This window comes from Hyperolius riggenbachi, chromosome 8 (assembly GCF_040937935.1).
Source record: "Hyperolius riggenbachi isolate aHypRig1 chromosome 8, aHypRig1.pri, whole genome shotgun sequence".
Classification (NCBI taxonomy): Eukaryota; Metazoa; Chordata; class Amphibia; order Anura; family Hyperoliidae; genus Hyperolius; species Hyperolius riggenbachi.
Window position 1 is genome coordinate 76,706,202 of NC_090653.1, and position 21,945 is coordinate 76,728,146.

The following is a 21,945-nucleotide window of genomic DNA, read 5'->3' on the forward strand; positions in this document are numbered from 1 at the left end:
TCCCCTGGGGCACATTGCGGGGCTCCTTCCGCATAGAGGCAGAGCTTTGGGCTGTAGCCAGGGCCGCCATCAGAAATGTAGGGGCCTCTAACACATCATCAAGCCTGGGCCCTCCGTCCCTGGGCCCACCCACTGGTCGCTGTGCCTGCTAGCCACCCCTCCTCCATGTCCATACTTGAAGTGCGCTGCGGCGAAAAATGTGCATGGCTCCGACACTGAAGAAAGAAGCATGCACAGCATGATGTGGCAAAAAGTGGGCGTGACCATGGCATGTTGTGGGTGGAGACAAATACTAGCAAAATATAGGTAGTCCCCGGTTAACAAATGAGATAGAGACTTGTGGGTCCGTTCTTATCCTTTATCCGTTCTCTTTTGTCCCCCACTTTTCATCCTGGTGCCCCCAGTATAGGTATCCAGGCATAGGTGCCCCCAGTATAGGTAGCCAGGTATAGGTTCCCCAGTATAGTATAGTAGCAGGCTCACTCATCTGCTCCTCACGTTCAAGCACTGATGTCACTCTTCTCTCAGTGCTAGAACGCAGTGTGCTGGTTAGTGAGCCACAGGTCTGCAGCCAGCACATGCGGCCCTTCCAGCACTTTGGAAGGGGGTGCCCAGGGCCCCCAGAAGCCCTGGGCCCCTCACTGCAGTGTCAGTTGTCCCCCCCCCCCCGATGGCTGCCCTGGCTGTAGCACTGCCTCCATGTGCGTCAATCGGCGCTGATTGCCGCCTCTCCCCTCTCAGTCTTCTTTCACTGAGAGGGGCGGGGAGAGGCGAAGATCCGCAGGCAGATTGACGCCAATGGAGGCAAAGCTACAGCCCAAAGCTCTGCCTCGCCGGGCAGCAAAATCCATGACCAGGAAAGTCGTGGATTTTTGTCCTAGGATTTGGGGGGTAAAGACCCCTCGTTCTGCCGCGGGATGGCGGCATTTTAGCAGGGGCAAACATGCTTAGCCTAAATAAAAGGTAAAAACCAGTTTTTTAAGTGGCTTCAGAGTCTCTTTAAACTTTGCTCTCAAATGAGGGGGGTGGAGGGGGATGGGTGGAGGTTGTTCGTTAACAATGAATCACATATTATGCATGTGTTTTTTTTATTTTTTTAGAGAATTGGAATAAAGTGATATTTTCTAGCAAATGTTTTTAATATTAACATTTTATGACATGGCACCATGGGGTAAGCACTAAACTCTCTCTCCAAGAGGCTTGAAAAAGCTCCAAGCTGTAGAATTTGTATTGGGTTAGAAAAGGCTACAGAGTAGCATACGTATTAGTATGCCGCCATTGGGCTGGGTGCAGGGTGAGCCGAATGACAGCTCACCCTGCCGTCGCTCAAATTCCAGACAGAGTTAAATAATCTTCCCCGAGTCCAGCAAGAGCCAGAACCCCCGAATTACCGTTACGCACCCCGTGCACTATATCACTGCTGCAATAGCAGCGCCTAATTTCAACAACCTGCTTTGACAGAGGAAGGATGTGTGTACAACCTGAAGACTTTGGGAACTGGCTTTAAAGTGACATTGACGCAAAAAAAAACTTGTGATATCATGAATTGGTTGTGTAGTGCTCTAGCTTTTTTTTTTAATAACATTGCATAATTTTCTAATATGTGCAGTTTACACAGTACACTCAGCATTTTAAAGGCCCGTACACACGCCGGACTGGAGGCAACGACGGGTCCGTCGTCACCTCCCGCTGGGTGGGCGTTTCAACGACAGTCCGGCGTGTGTACGCGATGTCGGCGGACTGATACGGCTGTTTCTAAACAATCCGCCCGGCGGATCGCTCAGAAACAGCCGTATCAGTCCGCCGACAGCGCGTACACACGCCGGACTGTCGTTGGAACGCCCACCCAGCGGGAGGTGACGACGGACCCGTCGTTGCCTCCAGTCCGACGTGTGTACGGGCCTTAAATGATTTCACAGAGCAGAACTAATTACCTTTTTTTTTACTTTCCTCTGCAGGAAAACCATAAACAAACAAGAAACATTGAGAGACAGTTGAGATAAGAGCTTCAAAAGACAGTGCTGTCCACAAGTTTTTTGGTCTTGGAGCTCAGATAAGCTCTTTTGCATAGATAACAACTGAAGTTTCTTAACTCTTCCTGTACTGGAAACAATATGAGACTCATATCTGTGCTAATTATGTTTTATTTCTTAGCTGTACTACACATACAATTCATTATATCATATGTTGATTTTCACTTCCGATTCCCTTTAAAGTGTGCACCATGCCAAAACATGGGCCTAGTCATGATGGGTCATAGGTGGTGCCAAATTTAAAGTGGTGCAACTCAAAAAAGTAGGCTTGCCGAGGAAAACTTTGGGAGAAGTTTTCTTTCTTTTGATAAAAAATAAGGCCCTTGGTAGCATACAAACAGTCATGTGAAACCTAACAAAATAGACATTTTCCTCATAACAAAATAGACATTTTCCTCATAATTAAGCAGGCTGATCCCCCACATAATAAATAGGCAGCTCGTTACCTCAAAAGCCATAATCCAGTGCTTTATGTGCCAAACATTTCAATTAGTGGTGTGTACCCCAGAAACCATATTAAGGTTGAGTGTCTGCCCCAATCAACTAAATAAGGGCCTGGGCACACTACTCCAAATGCAGAGTGATGCCGAGAGCTGTGATGCCGATCAATGATTCAACCGGTTTTAGGTCAAGATCAGTTGATGATGTTGATCAGACATGCCGGAAAGATCTCGGTCAAAAGTGCTCGATTGCATTTGTGGCAGCGTGCACGGCGCTTGATATCGTGATGACCGATTAATGCGATGGATGCCGCCTGGCTGCCCCCAAGTGTAAATGTCCCCCCCTGGTGCCGGTGCAATATATCTCACCTGTCCCATTGCCTGGCCTCCTCCGCCGGTGTGATGTCACAGGGGTGGAGGAGGCTGGAAGTAGCAGCAGCGGGACAGGTGAGATTTTACACAGCATGGTACCAAAGAGCACATTTACACTTCGGAGGCGGCGTCACAAGGTCGATTCCTGAGAGATGTCATGCTGGAATGGTTTGGGGAATTGGCATGTGGTGTATGGGCAGGCAAAAGTTGCTAGATGTTGTAACGATCGGTGTCAGCACCCAGAGAGAATCTGATTATTGGTGATCTGCAGTATCACCAAGAATGCAGATATATACCCGATTATTGATGATCTGCAGTATCACCGATAATCCGATATATTGCTAACCTCTGGACACCAGCAAAAGAACACAATAAAGACAGTAATATATCACGGAAGTGTGGAAATATCCACCACACGGCAATTCCTCAGAGGTGTGGTTACCTCTGAATGGGAACCCCGTGAGTGAGATCCTCTAACCATTTAGAGTGGGGAATCTTGACCCCTAGCAGTAATCGTCTGCTTGGGGCAGGCGTCTCGGAGAGGCAAGCCTCAGAGATAACCCTCCAGTGGGAGACGTTCCACTGAAGGGAGAAAGGTCAGACAGGCAAGGGTTCAGCAACAGAGATGACGGCAGCAGTACAGGAACGGAAGGCAGAAGAGTAATCGGAAATCAGGCAGAGGTCGGCAACAATAATCAGATAGGCAAAGGTACAATAACGTAGAGCGAGAGAGTAGTCAAGGATAGCCGAAGTCAAAACACAGATACAATATCAAAATACAATCCTAACTAAGGTGTGAAATCCTTAGTATCAACACCAGAGCACTGAGCTAAGGTCTGAGCGCTAACACAACAGTGTATTCACGACAGCAGACAAGGAGCAACTGACAGACAGCTCCTTTTATGCTGGGGAACGCTCTAGCAGCGTCCCCCAGCCGCCCAGCCAATCCCCAGCACTGCTGGAGTCAGCTGACCAGCCTGGTCAGCTGACTCCCCTTCGGGAATGATAAAGTTCCTGTCTCCTCGCGCGCGTGCGTTACCCGGAGACACTGAGCCAGCGAGAGGGCGGGGAACCCTCTGGGCAGCAAGCGTGCGGCGGAGTCCGTCGGACTTACGGACTCCGCCGGCTGCCCCATTGCCCCCGCCGGCAGCAGAGCGGAATCCCCCTGGGATGCGGAGTCCGCCGCCACGTGTGTTCCGGCGGCGGCTCCGTCATCCCTTACAGATGTATTGTCACCTTTAAGCCTCATCTACACGGTACAATTTTCCGTCAGATTGGATCTATTAGATAATTTCCCACTGGTCCAATTGGATTGTGATAGATTTTGCAATAGATTTTGGGTACTTATCAATGCAAACTCTATCGCAAAATTGATCTGAAACAATTTAGACGTCTACACACGATGCAATTTCTTATCAGATCACCGGTCAAAAATTGTACATTTATTTATTTAAGTATTTATATAGCGCCGACATATTACGCAGCGCTATACAGAGTATATTGCCTTGTCACTAACTGTCCCTCAGAGGGGCTCACAATCTGGTCCCTACCACAGTCATATGTATGTATCGTGTAGTGCATGTATGGTCTAGGGCCAATTTTTTTTGGGGGGAACCCAATTAACTTATCTGTATGTTTTTGGGATGTGGGAGGAAACTGGAGTGCCCGGAGGAAACCCACGCAAACACGGGGAGAACATACAAACTCCTTGCAGATGTTGACCTGGCTGGGATTCGAACCGGGGACCCAGCGCTGCAAGGCGAGAGCGCTAACCACTACGCCACCGAGCTGCCCCCAGACACCATATTTTTGAGCTTATTGCCGTGGTTTGGTAATCACATCATTGCTTGGGTGTCAATACTTCATAATGCACATGGCCAAACTGTGTACCAATACTATTATCTCTCCCCCGTTCAGGCTGGCTAGAGGGATGAGACCCCCTTTCACCCTTTCTGTATGCAATGCCCCCTCCCCCGGCTGTTATGGTGGTGGCAGATGAGGAGTTAGGTGGATTTAGAATTAAAAAAATATTGAAAAAAAAGCTGGAACTATACACCAATGATGCATTACTTGTCCTAAATTAGAAATAATAGATATGTTAGCAGTATTTACAAAAATATGGAAAATCCTTTATGGCCTACTGATAAAGCTACTTGGGAGGTTGGCTGCATACAGTATTTCCTCTCCATTAAAGGGAACCTGAGGTGAGAGAAATATGGAGGCTGACATGTTTATTTTCTTTTAAAAATTGCAGATTACCTACAGTATTTGTCCTTCTAATCCTCTGCCTCTAATACCGTACTTTAAAGAAACTCTGTAACAAAATTATCAGACTTATTTCTTCTATCCTATAAGTTACTATCTGGATTACTGCAGCCTTTTCTAGTTGCACTGTCTCTGTAATATATCCAATCTTCTTTTCTTTGTCAAGCTTTGTCAACCCACGGAGGAATGGGCTGCCTCTGTTGTAATGAATACAAGTTACGCATGCCTCCTGCAAGCTCTGTGTGCTTTGTTTACTCCTCACTCTCTGCTCTCAGTTTCAGCTTGTCTGTGACACAGTTTGTGAGGCTGAGGGGGGGAGGGAGTTGCCTGTCACATGCTGAGAAACTGTGTGAATCCCAGACTGGAGTGCAGATAATTCACTATGTAATAAAAACTTGTAGTATACTGTAACTTGAGATAGATATATACTGTATATATATATATATATATATATATATATATATATACAGTATATATATAACATTACTTCCTGGCTAGTGGCCATGTTTTTTGTTTGTGAACACTGCCTAAAACTGGCGATTAACCTCCTGAGCGTTACGCCGCTCAGGAGGTTTTATTACCTTCTGCCCGATTAGAAAATAAATGTGCCTAATGGCTATAAATCCTCTAGCTAGCACTAGGCTAGCTAGAAGAAGTCTCTGGCACCCTTTGATCACCGCCGCTCCCCCGTTTATACGTTACCCAGCCTGGATCCAGCGATAGGCTCAGCCTCCCCGGACAGCTCCGGTCATCTCTATGGGCAGGATAACAGAGTCATGACGTCATGCACAAACCAGATCCTCTCCATAGAGAGACCGGAGCTGTGTCGGGAGGCTGCGCGATCGCTGGATCCGGGGGGGGGGGGTAACGTATAAACGGGGGGATCGCGAGGGATCGGCGGGGAGCGAAGGGTGCCGAAGACTCTTACTAGCTAGCCTAGTGCTAGCTAGAGGATTTACATTCATTTGGCACAATGATGTAATTATGGGGGACTCCTGGGGACAGACACACAGTGTCAGGCATACTGCTAAGGAGGTTAAAAGCCAGAGAGTGGCGGAAACGGCAAAGAGGGATCCAGGAGATCACAGTAACTCAATTGGTGTGTTTTTTATTGTAAAAGTCGGACAGCGAGGTGGGATTTAATTATGCTAGTGGGGCACAGAGGCTGGTTGTGCACACTAATACCAGCCTCTGTTGCCCCATGGTGTGCCTCCAGGACCCCCCTGCGCGCCGCTATACCCCCCGCAGTGCTGGCGACACACAGCATGTCGCCAGCACAATGTTTACCTCTGCCTGTCTGTTAGCGCCGCTCCCCCGCCTCCTCCGTATCGGCGCTACCCGCCCGCGTCACTTCCCTCCAATCAGTGGGATCCGTGGCCCACAGGTGTGGGAGAATTCTGGCATAAAGAGACTTGCGCACACCAAGCGAAATAATATTTAATGAGCTAAAATGAAAATTCCTGATGGAGGAGAAGAAGGAGTTGAGTGTGCAAAGCTGTGAGAAAAAATGGGGGGAGAGAACTGTTTCAGTTGAGTACTTTTCCGTTAGCTGCCCGCAAGTTTAATAGGGCAAAGTAATGTGTTCTGTGAGCCAGTTAGCCGCTCGCAACTTCAATAGGGCAAAGTAATCTGTCCCGTGAGCCCGTCGTTATCCGCCCACAAAGTGTCCCGTGAGCACGTCGCTAGCCGCCCGCAACTTTAATAGCACCGGGCGCAACTTTCATTTCATTTCACTTTCATTAGGCAATGTAACAGAATACGCCGCTGGCTTCAGCTCTGCCTCCTCTCCTCTCCCCCCCGTCTAACGGAATAGTACCCATTGAATTAATTTATAAATAAAGCCGGCGGCAATGTTAACAGAATACGCCGCCTTTCTCCTCTCCTCCCCCGCCTCTCTCCTATAGAACATTGGCAGCCGGGGGACATGCGTGTCCCCCCAGAGTCGTTCGTCGCAAGAAACAAGCAGAGCGGGGAGGCTGCAGATATTGATTCTGGAACGAAGGGCAGGATTCCCTGCCGCAACGAACGACCCTGGGGGACACGTGTGTCCCCCGGCTGCCAGTGTTCTATAGGAGAGAGGCAGGCAGGGGAGGAGAGGAGGCAGAGCTGAAGCTGGCGGAGTATTCTGTTACATTGCCCTATTAAACTTGCGCCCTGCTAACGGAAAAGTACCTTCAGTTGTGTGTTGCTTGTGTATTAATTGTGTTTTGTTTGCTTTTTGTATTGTTGTGCTGCAAAACCATAAACAGAGTTTGGGTTTGTTTGTTTTTTCTTTAAGTAGTGAAACATTCAGTTTATATATTAGTAAACAAACACAAAGAAATATGTCTCCAGAATTACAGAATTATTAAATAGATGGCAGGGCCTCCCTGTCCCCCCACAAAGTATCAAAAGGACATGCACCACAAATAGCTAAAGAAAAAAAGTCTAAGAAAAAAAAAGGAAAGGAATCCCCGCAGAAAACACTGTTTATTAGAACTGCTCAGATATTATTCTCTGTACTGAAAAGACGATAGTATAACTATCAGCACTCCTCTAATGGTAAAGCTACGTTGCTGTGTGTGTATGTGTTGTAAAAAGAACACCATCAAATTTGTTGCACAATATCAGTAAATGTTGCATCAGACGCAAATGAAATAAATATGCCCAACAGTCCGCAAGCACACAGAAGTGATGTAAAATGACTCAGCGCTCACAAAACATTGTTCAGTGGTTAGATCTATGAGTCTGGCAACCCCTTGAAAAGGTAATTATGCAGCTTTGTTTGGTGACCAACCATGCCCACATGTACTTTCTACATGTTGCCAATTAATGGAGATCCGTGAAATGATGGTGGCATAGTAGACAGCATTCTCGCCTTGCAGCATTGGCACTGTCTGCATGGAGTTTGTATGTTCTCCCCGTGCCTGTGGGGGTTTCCCCTTGACACGCTGGCTTCCTCCCACATCCCCAAAACATACTGATAACTTAAATGGCTTTCCCCTAGATTGGTCCTAGATTACATGAGGGTGGCATAGGGATAACCATAGCAGCTGCAACGGGACCCATAGCCACAGGTGGAAGGGGGTATCTGGAAAGTGTCTGCAACACCTCAACCAAATAACTGTGTGTGCTAGGGCTCAAAACAAGAGCAATTATATGGTAGAAGAAGAAAGCCCTTAAAAAAAGCACCTCCCACAGCAAAATTTGAAAAAGTATAACAAAAATCTTTATTCAACATTGAATAAAGATTTTTGTTATACTTTTTCAAATTTTCCTGTGGGAGGTGCTTTTTTTTAAAGGGACACTTAAGCCAGAAAAAAAAATGAGTTTTACTCACCTGGGGCTTCTACCAGCCCCCTGCAGCAGTCCTGTGCCCTCGCAGCCACTCACTAATCCTCTGGTCCCCCGCTGCCTCCTAGTTTCGTTTTTGCCGACAGGCTCGACAGGACTGGCCATGTAGCTTTCTCCGCATTCCCGACTGTAATTAGCGCTATTGCGGGCCGCAACGCGTACAAAGATACGCATTGCCGCATTACCTACGCATAGATATGCGGCAACGCTAATTGCAGTCGGGAATGCGGAGAAAGCTACTGTCCTGTCGGGCCTGTCGGCAAAAACGAAACTAGCTGGCACTAATCCTCTGGGGACCAGAGGATTAGTGAGTGGCTGCGAGGGCACAGGACTGCTGCAGGGGGATGGTAGAAGCCCCAGATGAGTAAAACTCTTTTTTTTTCTGGCTTAAGTGTCCCTTTAAGGGCTTTTTTTAGGTGGAAGGGGGAGTCGGTGTGCGGTGTGACCACTATATTGGGGTCTGCGGCAGGGCCTCTGGCTACCTATACTGAGGGGGTTACCTGTTCTGCTGGGGTTCCTCTGCCTACCTACACTGGGGGCCTTCTAACTTCCTATATTGACAGGGCTACCTCTGACAACTTATACTGGGGGGGCTTCTAGCAATCTATACTGGGGTGCCTTTGGCTAACTATACTATGAAGACAACTTCTAACTACCTATATGGCGGTTGTACCAATACTGGGGGGGAACTACTTCTAGCTACCTATATGGGGGACTCTGTGGCTACGTATACTAAGTGTGATACTTCTGGTTACCTATATGGGGGGCACTACTTTTGGTTACCTATACTGGTGGGTACTATACTTCAGCTACCTATACAACATACATGTCAAATTCCGGCCCGTGGGCCAAGTCTGGCCCTCGGAGCCATCAGGATTGGCCCTCAGGTGGTTTCCCCACTTTGCATTATGTTTGGCCCACTCTAGACAACCAGAAAAGCTATATTGGAGGATAAGCCCTAGATCCCCTGGGAAGCCATATGGGGAGGGGGAAAGCACTAGATATCAGGGAACTGTATTGGAGAGGGAGGGGGCCACTAGACATCAGTGAACTGTATAAGGGAGGGAGGAGGGCCACTAGACACCAGGGAACCGTATAGGGGACAGAGGGAGCTTTAGAAGGGATAGAAGAAGCCACTAGACATCGAGGTTGGCCAGCAACTTGGTCCCAGAGCTCAATTTCGGCCCACATTGTATTTGAGTTTGACACCTCTGCCCAGGGACCTACCTCTGCCTACTGTTATTGCGGGGGGGGGGGACCAAAACTAAAACTTTGCTATAGGGTCCCAAGATTTATAGCTACGCCCCTACACATGACTATGGTGGGGTTTACTTTGTGAGCCCCTCCGAGGGACAGTTAGTGTAAGGCCTATATATGCTCTGTAAACATGTTGAGAAATATGTCAGCGCTATATAAATACTTAATAATATAATATTAAATAATAGATGTATCGGCCACTATATAACTAAACTGTGCCAAGGAAAACTGTAAACACAACACATGTAGCTTCTGCCTTTCGAGTAAAAGTGATAAACAGAAGAAGCCCCTTTGAATACCACTGAAGAGATGAAAAGACAAAGATGAATGCCACAAGTAGAGAACAGTCTTTTTCTTTCTTTTTTTTTTTTTTGTTCCTTTTTCTTTTTTTTTTTAATGTATGTTGTATACAGCATTCTGTGAGCTGTTTGTCCCTTTGTCTGATTTGGATAAAGTTGTGTGAGGTTTACTGCCCTTGCTTGCTGAGTAGAAAGTAACCCTAGACTGGTGGGCGGAGTCTGCTGCTCTGAGGAGAGCTCAGGCTGTGTGTGTGTGGATTATGCTGGTAATTCTAGGCTCCTCCAGCTTCTCTGTATCTTTTCCACATCAGGCTGACAGGCAAGCTATTATATGACTGTGTGATCAGGATGCTGCTCCACACATCCTTTGTGGCTGGACTCACACCTGTCTGCATTTTCTCCATAGGAAAACAGAACCAATGTTAATCAATGGGCAAGTGCACACTTGAATGCATTTTTCCCATGCAGAAGAAAAAACTGTGTGCAGCACTGTGCATTTTTTTTTCTATCAATTACATTAGCTGCAATGAAAAATGTGCACTTTGCTCCACAAGCAAACACACATGGGGCTTGATTAACTAAACTGTGATAATCCATATCACAGCCGTGCTAGAGTTTGCCTAGTGTGTGCTACTGTAAGGTTGCAGTCATACTTGTCCATGCAGAAAAGCATTAGTTTTCTGCCAGGTATGTTTCTGCATTTTTTTTTGTGCGTTTCCGTTTCCAAATTGGTTAAGTGAAAAAACAATTTTTGACTAATGTTTTGTAAAAAAAAAAAAAAAAAAAGTAAAACCACATGCGAGTCGCATCCGTTTTTGATTTCCATAGGAATGCACTCAGTGCAGCGATTTGCATAAAGCATACATGTCAAACTCCGGCCCACGGGCCAAATCTGGCCCTCTGAGCCATTAAAATTGGTAAGGCAGCCAAAGCCATTTGCACATTACGGGTGGGAGGGATTGGCAAGACATTTTGCTCTTTCTGTACGAGTGAAAAACTGAGCAAAGGCTGTCATACACAAGTTTTTTTTATTTGGAAGATTTGATTTGACTGCCTGATGCTGGATACGTGTGCTTACCAGTTGCTTAAAGAGAACCCGAGGTGGAGTTCTTCCATCGCAATCCATATACAGTGGCTGGGTCTGTCTATAGAGCCCAGCCTCTGTTGTTAGTTAGTTTCTTTCAAAGCCCCCCCTGCGCGCTGTCAGACCCCATAAAACACAGCCACGCTGGCGACACGCAGCGTGTCGCAGCCGGCTGTGTTTATCTCACTACTGTCAGTATCGCCGCTCCCCCGCCTCCTGAATCGCACCGGTCCCCGCCCACGTCCCTTCCCTCGCCGCTGATTGGAGGGAAGGGACGCGGGCGGGGACTGGAGCGATTCAGCAGGCGGGGGAGCAGCCAAGACTGACAGTGAGGTAAACACAGCCGCATAGCGCGGCTGTGTTTTATGGGGTCTGACAGCGTGCAGGGGGGGCTTTGGAGGGAACTAACTAGCAACAGAGGCTGGACTCTATAGACAGACCCAGCCTCTGTATATAGATTGCGATGGAAGAACCCCGCCTCGGGTTCTCTTTGAGTAATCAGTCAAAAAAAGGACGACACCCCCTCCCCCCTGTGCAGCAGAAAATACTTACCAAGTCTCCAGGTGCCATCTTCTACCCTTCCTGTAGCTCCTAGCAGCTTTTCGGCATCCTCTAGGTACACCTCCTGGTGTGTCACATGACCCGCCGGGAACCATGCATAGACGCCAGAAAGCCGAAGGGAGCTGCAGGAAGGGTAGAAGACAGCGTCTGGAGGCTCGGTAAGTATTTTTTATTGTACAGTGCCCTTAAAAAAAACCTCCAAATCACTGTCCTTGTTATTCCCCTTAGGCATGGCGGTTAGTTAAGACTTCCGGTTGCCTGAGTTCCAGATAATGGGGACTTTGCTGTATCTCTATCTGAACCCAAGCTTTGGCTCGGGTTTTCTTCAAGTTAATCAACAGAAGTTCTACGCTGTGGCTGTTCACTAGAACAAACAGCAGAGGGCTAATGCACTGTTCACATTATAAAATGCAGATGGCTGTGCATTGGCTCGGTATCTGTATGTCCATCCATTGTGCTGCTGATCCCATTCATGACACTGGGTGGGTCAGTATTGCGCTTTGACCAAAAATGCTTGCAGCAGCGGTGCAGCACATAAGTGAGAACGTCAAGACACTGCAGTCTATGCACTTTTGATGTACTTTCATATCACGGCAATGCCTATAGGGTGAACGAGGCTCTTGGCTGCCTTTACTCTTATCACTGCGATTTTTTTTCGAGTTCCCGTTCACACTGAAGTGGTGCAGTACAGTAAATTTACCTCACCACACTGCAGCTTAATGCTAGTCTGTGGGGGAGTTCAGACTCCCCACGTTGGGGTATGCTGTGCCAGAATTTCCCTATCTAACACACTTCAATACCTACGTTACCGCGCAGCTCCTGCAGCAATCTGCATCGGGCCGGAAGTATTGCAAGTCTATGGCAACGTGCACACTTTTTAACAAACTCACCGCAGTTATCTGTGTTGCACATGCAAGAAGTGTATCTTAGAAATACACTTCGGCGCACGTTAGCGTTTGGCGAACAGAAAGTGAGCATCACTTCCTGTTTGGCCGTGTGCCAGTTAGTACGCGATAATTCCTGAAGGCCTGTTTTGTGCAGTGCGGCCGCCGCACCGCCAGTCTGCAGTGTGAGGCCTGGCCTGAAACATGTTCTTCAGCATATTTTTGTATTTATGATTCTGTGTATTAGCTATTCTTCAGATATGATTCGTTGTTTGTTTGATCACGTTTAATATGTGATTTTCAAGAATGCAATTTTCACATGCATATTAATGTAGTTAATAAATAGATAAATTAGCTTCAAATGTGATTTTTCTGCCGTTCCATTGACATACATTGTACACGAATCGCATTTCCATTCTGAAAAACAAACTTACATGAAGGCGGTTTAGATTTTTCTGCAGATAAATTGCATCTGAAAATTTGCACTACAATGCAAGTCAAATGCAGTGCCATTGCCTTACATTAGATGTGCTGCCAACGCAAATTTGTAAAAGCGGAAAATGCATGTGAATTCTATTATATGTGAAAGTGGCTTAACCACTTGCCGACCGCCTACTTCATATTGGCGGCGGCAAAGTGGCAGCCCCAGGACCACGTAACGCAGAATGGCGTCGGGTCCTGGGGGAGGGGATTGCGGGCGATCGCGAGCAGACTGCGCGCGCATCGCCGGCATTAGGCTCCGCCCACATGTGACGTCAACCCGCCGGCCAATCAGCAGCGCCGGCGGGTTGCAACGTTTTAAACTAGCCTATAGAAAGTGTATAATACGCTTTGTTAAGTAAACAAAGCGTGTTATACACGCTGCCTCCTCCCCGGTGGTCACAGCGCTCGATCGACCACCAGAGAGGAAGGCAGCACTGTTAGTGACACCACCCACACACTGATCCTGCCCCCCCTGCACACTGATCGCCCACAGCACCCATCAGACCCCCCTCCTGCCCACCCCCTGACAGCACTGTTTGCACCCAATCACCCCCCTAATCACCAATCAATCACCCCCTGTCACTAACTGTCAACGCTATCTTTTAGATCAGGTCCTAAACTGCACCCTGGGGGCGCCTGATCAACCCCCCACACCCTCAGATACTCCCCAAACCCCCCCCCCCCCCCGTGTACTGTATACAGCTATTCTCCCCTGTAATCACCTGTCAATCACCTATCGATCACCCCCTGTCATCACCTGTCACTGCCACCCATCAGATTAGACCCTAACTTGCCCCTTGCGGGCATCTGATCACCCACCCACACGCTCAGATCGCCCACAGGCCCACCCTCATAACACCTACCAAGTGCATTGTTTACATCTTTTCTCTCCTCTAAAGTCCTACTGATCACCCATCAATCACCCATCAATCACCCCCTGTCACTACCTGTCACTGCTACCCATCAGATCAGTCCCTAATCTGCCCCTTTTGGGCACCCAATCACCCGCCCACCCCCTCAGATTGCCCTGAGACCCTCTCTGATCAACTTGCCAGTGCATTGCTTGCATATATTCTACCCTGTAATTACCTTCTGATCACCTATCAATCACCCCTTCACCCCCTGTCACTGCTACCCATCAGATTAGACCCTAATCTGCCCCTTGCGGGCACCCAATCACCCACCGGAACCCTCAGATCGCCCACAGACCCCCCCGCCAGTGCATTGTTTGCGTATATTCTCCCCTGTAATTACCTACCGATCACCTATCAATCACCCCGTCACCACCTGTCACTGCAGGCTCCTGATCACCCTCCCCCCTGCCCTTAGATCTCCCTCTGATCACTCCACCCTGCCCTAGATCACCCCCTGCCATTGTGTACATCTAATCTCCTGTCTGTAACGCTTGATTGTGCTTTGATTGGCTCCAATTGTCTCAATTGCCCTGTGACTGACTTAGATTGTCCCGTGATTGTTTTTTGATTGCCCCGTGATTGGTTTTTGATTGTCCCTCGATTGTTTTTTTGATTGTCCTGTGATTGGCTTCGATTGTGCTGTGATTGGCTTCGATTGTCCCATGATTGGCTTCGATTGTCCCGTGATTGGCTCGATTGTCCCGTGATTGGCTTCGATTGTCCCGTGATTGGCTTCGATTGTCCCCATTAATGGTTTTCGATTGTCCCGTGATCGGCTTCGATTGCCCCGTGATTGGCTTTGATTGCGCTGATTGGCTGTGATTGCCCTCTAATCACTCTTATTGGCTCTAATTGTGTTGTAATTGCCTTGATTGCCCTCTGATTCTCTGTGACTGTTTCTGATTGCCCCCATTGCTGTCTGATTGCCCCCTGATCACCCCCCCCCCCACCCCCCGGTCACTATCCTAGTGATCTAAAAACAGTGCTTTTAGTATCACTAGTGTTAACAATTAGGCCAGTTAGCTAGGCCCCTGTGTTAGTGTCAGTTAGCGCTCAGCCCACCGCACCACAGTCACTAATTAGTCGCTGATTAGTGTCATCACTGTCGCTAATCAGCATTGGTACTATATAGTATCTGTAAGTGATCATTACTGATCGCACACAGATCTATATTGGGGTCACTAGGATCCACTAAAAACGCAGTGTTTGCCGATCAGACCTGATCGTTTACCTGCACTTGCGTTCAGCCCGCCCCACCGCAGTGACAGAATTTTTTTTTCTGATCACTGCAAAAAACACTGTACAATAGCTGTGGCACTGTAAAGATCAGTTTTGATTTTTTTTTTTCAAAACTCAGTGACCACAGCTTTCTGCTCCGCAAGTACTCCCTTTTGCTAGGTAGGTACTCTTTTTCCTAGGTAGTCTCAGAGGAATACCCCCTAAATTTAGCAGCCCACCATGGCAAGAAAGGGGTATTCCGATGATGAGGTTCTCAGGTACATGGCCCAGTCGGATGAGGACGATTGGGACGTCTCATCCGACGAATCTTCTGGGTCAGAGTACGAACCTGTGGACAGCAGTGGCTCGCTGACCGATAGCGATAACGAGGTTGAGGTCCCGGCTAGAGCCAGGCGTACCACACCCCATGTCACTGGACCGCAAGTGGCGCAGGATCTGCCTCAAGGGCAGCAGAGTGGTGCTAGCGCTGGTCTGAGGTTTCATGGTGAGGCATACACCAGCAGCGCAGCATCTCCTGGACCTAGCACCAGTACTTCCGTAGACCCTGGTGAAGTGGTGAGCACCAGAAGGGAAGTTGAAACTGGTTCGGTGGCACGTGCATTAAGACCCGAGTCACAGCCACCAAGAAAACTGGCCCGTACTACCCATAGTCTTCCAGAGGTGCTGGTAAATCCCAATGGGCAATCCCCTGGTTCCGCCGCACCCGTACTGCCCCTTTTCACTGCCCAGTCTGGAGTCCAGGTGGAGACAGATAATCTAGGAACGGCCCTAGACTTTTTTCATCTGTTCTTCACCGAGGATCTCTAAGACTTAATTGTGGCTGAGACCAACCGTTATGCCACACAATACATCACCGACAACCCGGATAAGTACTATGCCCAGGCTTACCGGAGGAAACCACTCCAAGTTTCCGAACGTAAAACTTTTTTGGGCCTTCTCCTTAACATGGGTCTAGTCAAATTGAATGTATTGCGGTCTTATTGGTCTACGCGCCCAATATATCACCTGCCCATGTTCTCTGCTGTCATGTCCAGGACACGATTTGAGATGATCCTGCGCTTCCTGCACTTCAATGACAACACAACCTGTCATCGAAGTGACCACCATGCTTATGACCGGCTCCACAAAATTCGGCCCCTCATAGACCACATGTCATCAAAATTTGCAGATGCTTATACCCCTGAACAGCACATCTGTGTAGACGAGTCCCTCATACATTTTATCCGGTGCCTTGGCATCAAACAGTACATCCCAAGCAAGCGCGCCCGGTATGGGGTGAAACTGTATAAGCTCTGTGAAAGGGCCACAGGCTATACTTATGGTTTTAGGGTCTATGAGGGAAAAGACTCAAAATTGGAGCCGGTCGGATGCCCTGACTACCTGGGGAGCAGTGGCAAGATTGTGTGGGACTTGGTGTCACCTTTGTTCCAGGAGGGGTACCATCTTTATGTGGACAACTTCTACACAAGTGTGGCCCTCTATCAGCATTTAAAGATAGAAGGGATCCGCTGCTGTGGCACCGTGCGGCCTAGTCGCCGGGGCTTCCCCCAACGGCTCATTAGTACCCGGCTTGCACTGGGGGAGAGGGCTGCCTTGTGTACAGATGACCTGCTCGCGGTGAAATGGAAGGACAAGAGGGACGTTTACCTTCTGTCCACCATTCACACAGACACGAAAGTGTCTGTTTATCTAATTCAATTGGGTATTTACAACAGCTTTGTTCTCTACAGTAATGCTGGGAGAACTGGAGCGTTCCTTAAATTCCAGGAAGACATCGTTATGGAACTCCTGTATCCAGGAGGTGCCGTGGCCCAACCCCACACAATTTTCACAATTTTTTAATTTTTTACACACAATTGTCCAGTACGGAGTACGGCGATACCTCATGTGTGGCACTTTTTTGCACCCTAACTGCGCTAAGGGGCCCAAAGTCCAATGAGTACCTTTAAGATTTCACAGGTCATTTTGCGACATTTGGTATATTTCTCCCACCCAGCATGGGTATGTGTAAAAATACACCCCAAAACACATTATACTACTTCTCCTGAGTACGGCTATACTACATGTGTGGCACTTTTTTGCAGCCTTTTTGTCGCAAGTTAGAAGAAATGGAAACTTTTTTTTTTCCTTTTTTTTTTGTCACAAAGTGTCACTTTTTTGCAGCCTAACTGCGCTAAGAGGCCCAAAGTCCAATGAGCACCTTTAGGCTTTACAGGGGTGATTACAATTAGGCACCCCCCAAAATGCCAGGACAGTAAACACACCCCACAAATGACCCCATTTTGGAAAGTAGACCCTTCAAGGTATTCAGAGAGGGGCATGGTGAGTCCGTGGCAGATTTCATTTTTTTTTTGTCGCAAGTCAGAAGAAATGGAAATTTTTTTTTTTGTCACAAAGTGTCATTTTCCGCTAACTTGTGACAAAAAATAAAATCTTCTATGAACTCACCATGCCTCTCAGTGAATACTTTGAGATGTCTTCTTTCCAAAATGGGGTCATTTGGGGGGGTATTTATACTATCCTGGAATTTTAGCACCTCATGAAACATGACAGGTGGTTAGAAAAGGCAGAGATGCTTTAAAATGGGAAAATTCACTTTTTGCACCATAGTTTGTAAACGCTATAACTTTTACCCAATCCAATAAATATACACTGAATGGTTTTTTTTTTATCAGACATGTAGCAGAATAACTTTCGCGCTCAAATGTATAGGAAATTTTACTTTATTTGAAAAATGTCAGCACAGAAAGTTAAAAAAGTCATTTTTTGGACAAAATTCATGTCTTTTTTCATGAATATAATAAAAAGTAAAAATCACAGCAGCAATCAAATAGCACCAAAAGAAAGCTGTATTAGTGACAAGAAAAGGAGGTAAAATTCATTTAGGTGGTAGGTTGTATGACCGAGCAATAAACCGTGAAAGCTGCAGTGGTCTGAATGGAAAAAAAGGCTCTGGTCCTTAAGGGGTTTTATGACTGCAGTCCTTAAGTGGTTAAAGAGGCTCTGTAACAAAATTTTCAGCCTTATTTCTTCTCTCCTATAAGTTCCTATACCTGTTCTAATGTGGTCTGTCTTACTGCAGCCTTTCCTGGTTGCACAGTGGCCGTATTACCTCTGTTATCTAATCTAATCTTCTTAGGCCCCCCCACTAACCCCTTTGCAGTTCCCTGGTGTCTAGTGGTCCTCCCTCCCCTATACAGTTCCCTGGTGACTAGAGGTGCAACTCTCCCCTATATAGTTCCCTAGTATTTAATGCTTTCCCCCTACCTGCCCCATATGACTTCGCTGGTGTTTTAGGGCTTGACCTGCAGTATAGCTTCCCTGGTGATCTACAGTGGCCTACATATAATGCAAAGTGGGGAAACCACTTGAGGGCCAAATTTAATGGCTCTGAGGGCCAAATTTGGCCCACAGGCCGGAGTTTGACAAGTATGCCTTACAGTATAAATTTAACAATTTCTCTCACCTCTAAAGTCAAGCAAAGCATTTTCTAGCAGAATAACAGATTTCTTTTTACCTCTGTGTGTTTTAATTTTACAGACTCAGCACACCATAAACAGAAATTCTGAGAATTACCTTGAATAGTTTTTGTCACTCTTTTTTCGTAGTATTCTCTATTTTGATGGGAAGCAGCGGGACTCAGCAGGGTCACCAGAGGTCCAGAACCATGTGTCACTGACAGAGATCCTCTGTCTTCCGCACTCGCTGGCAGACTGCACAGAATTCTGCTCTGCACTCTGCTGGCCTTGTTGTTGATTTCAGGTCAGTAAACTGACTGTGCTTGGAATTTTTCCTGGGATGTTGTAACTTCCAGCTCAGATATACTCCCCTATACTAGAAGCATCAGTCCTTAAAGAGGAACTCCAGTGAAAATAATGTAATAAAAAAAAATGCTTCATTTTTACAATAATTATGTATAAATGATTTAGTCAGTATTTTCCCATTGTAAAATCGTTTAAATCCCTGATTTACATTCTGACATTTATTACATGGTGACATTTTTACTGTTGGCAGGTGATGTAGCGGCTAAATGGGTTTTTTTTTGGCAGTTGGAAACAGCTGTAAGCAGCTATTTCCCACAATGCAGCAAGGTTCACAGACAGGAAACTGCCAGGGGTACGTACTCAGTTTCTTGTGGGAGGGGTTTCACCACAATATGAGCCATACAGCGCCCCCTGATGATCTGTTTGTGAAAAGGAATAGATTTCTCATGTAAAAGGGGGTATCAGCTACTGATTGGGATAAAGTTCAAGTCTTAGTCGGAGTTTCTCTTTAAAGGAACATAACAGGGAATCTTTTTACCACCGAAACTGTGTGTGTATATACTGGTATATAGATAGATAGATAGATAGATAGATACAGCAAGACATCTAATATCTGGCACAGGCGGGGATTGCCTGGTGTCTGATATGTCTGCCCCCCCCAACCGTGCAGCAGAAGCAACTTACCGATCTTCTACACTTCCTGTAGCTCCCAGCAGCTTTCCTGTGTCCTCTGTGTACAGGTCCCAGCATGTCATGTGACCCGATGCGGATGACATGCCCGGACCCATACATGGATGCCAGAATGCCCCTAGATGTATAGAAGATGGCGGCAGGAGAAGGATCGATAAATCACTTCTGATGCAGAAAACTCTGCAAATGTACAAATGTACTGCTCCCATTATCACCCTCAGGCATGCCAGATAGTTGAGACTTCCGGATGCCTGAGTTCCTGATAATGGGGGTTTTACCGTATTCATTTTCCCATTAATCATCAGTCATTTAAGTGTAGCTGAAGTGAGATGATAACGTGTTTATACACTCCCAATCCTACTTGAAACTAGGCTGTGTTCCTTTATTTATGTTTTCTCACTGTAAAGTTTAAAGAGGCGCTATAGTGACACATAGTAGAATGCAGTAAATTGTTCAGGATAGCCACTTTTAAGTTAGCTTTCCTGATTTCAGCATCAGAAACACTTCCTATTTCTATATACTAGCTCCGCCCACTTTTTCTAACCCTAACACACAATTACTCAATAACCAAGTTTGTGAGCTTTGCAGCCTTTGGCATCAATAATTTGCATTGAAATGAAATCAATCTGATTGGCTGTTTGTGGCTCCACCCCCTTTTCTGAATTTGAACCCCAGTCACCCAATGACCAACTGTACTAGGTTTTACAATGGACAAGCACAAACATTTTATAAAGGAACGGTGTACTCCAATTTTTTCCAGCCGGGTGACATGAAAAAGTAACCAGGTGGGGTGCAACGCAGGAATGTAGGGTCGGCATAGCTCTGCTTACAGCATAGGAGGAGGAGGAAGAGACAAGCCAATGTCAGCCAAAATTAGCCGGGTGGAGCACCCAGCTAAAAGATTCTGGGGAGAACACTTAGGAATATTAAAAAAAAAAATTATTTATGACATTACTTTCACTACAATTAATTTAAGAATCCAGGGCTCTAAGTAAAAGTTTCGATGCAATCAGATGATAGTGCAAAACCTTGTGCATGTGGACCGCGGGCCGCATTCCTGAAATAGTTTCCCTCCTCTCTTCTTCCCCTCCCCCCCTTCCTCCCTGCAGAGTTGTGAGTGGGTGGTAACAGGGTAACTTAAAATTCACCTGATAGCCAATTCCCGCTGCGTCTCCATGGCAATAGGGTGTCTCGTGACACGACGTTGGGACATGCCAGCGTATTACCGCTGGCTGCCAGAGTAACCAGCCCGTGGGCCATAGTTTGCCAAGAGCTATGCTAGATCGAACTCGGCCTAAGGTTAAAGAGACACTGAAGCGAGCAAAAAAATGATATAATGAATTGTATGTGTAGTACGGATAATTACTAGAATATTAGTAGCAAAGAAGATATTCTCATATTTTTATTTTCAGTTATATAGTTTTTTTTTTTAATAACATTGCATCATTCTCTAATATTTGCAGTTTACACACTACTCAGCATTCTAAATGATTTTGCAGAGCAGCAGTGAACTTTTCAACCCTTCTCAGCAGAGAAAAAGAAGATACAATCACTGACAGTTGAAATAACATGCTTCAGAAGACAGAGCTCTCTGCCACTTTGAAAGTAGTGGAGCTCAATGGCTCTTTTGCATAGATAACAACTGGAGTTTCTTAACTCTTCCTGTACTGGAAACAACATTAGACTTATGTCTCTGCTCCTAATGTTTTATTTCTTAGTTGTACAACACATATAAATCATTATATCATATTTTTTTTTCGCTTCAGTGTCTCTTTAAGCCGTCTCAGTCAAGCAGCTGGCATGTGTACAGATGTCCGCACAAGATTGCTTAAGATGGACCCTCTTCACAGTATTCAACTTTAATGATGGATATTTCTCGTGGTTGTATTTCCCTCCATGTACGAGTGCAGTCACACCGCAGGCACAAAGTATGGCCCACACCTGCGGAGTAGCACAGAGCCGCTTGTGCGCAGCTTTTCTCCATGCGCGAGCGCCTTTGCACTACTGCACAGGTGCGGACCCACTGGAACCTGCAGATTGTGACTGCGCTTGTACACAGAAGGGAGTGCGATTGTAAAGTTGAGGAGGGTCCAGGCCAGTGACAGAGAAGTCAGAGTATTCAGGAAGCCTATGGATTATCCAGCGGCTTACCTCTACTGTGGTATCAGTTTTTTTTCCCTCCTCGATTTCAAGTGTGCTTCAAAAATCTGTCACACCAGCTCTTAAGGTGCGTACATTCCTTTGACGGATGTCGCCCGTCGGTGATGAGGGCCTGATCCCCTTAGGTGACATCGCTGGGCCGGGCTGCACATACGCGTGTCAGCTGT

General features: G+C 46.8%; 1 protein-coding gene across 5 annotated transcripts in view; it reads right to left on the reverse strand.

Moving 5' to 3' along the window:
• The window catches only part of LOC137528212 (C5a anaphylatoxin chemotactic receptor 1-like), a 50,100-nt gene that overhangs the window by 20,402 nt on the left and 7,753 nt on the right, over nt 1–21,945 (reverse strand). For 2 of the 5 annotated variants that reach the window (XM_068249484.1, XM_068249483.1), the window contains exon 1: nt 18,741–18,897. The exons of the other annotated variants lie outside the window; for them this stretch is intronic. The gene's annotated coding sequence lies outside the window, so the exon portion shown is untranslated. Of the gene's footprint in view, nt 1–18,740; nt 18,898–21,945 lie in introns of those variants that run through there. 5 annotated transcript variants of the gene reach the window in all.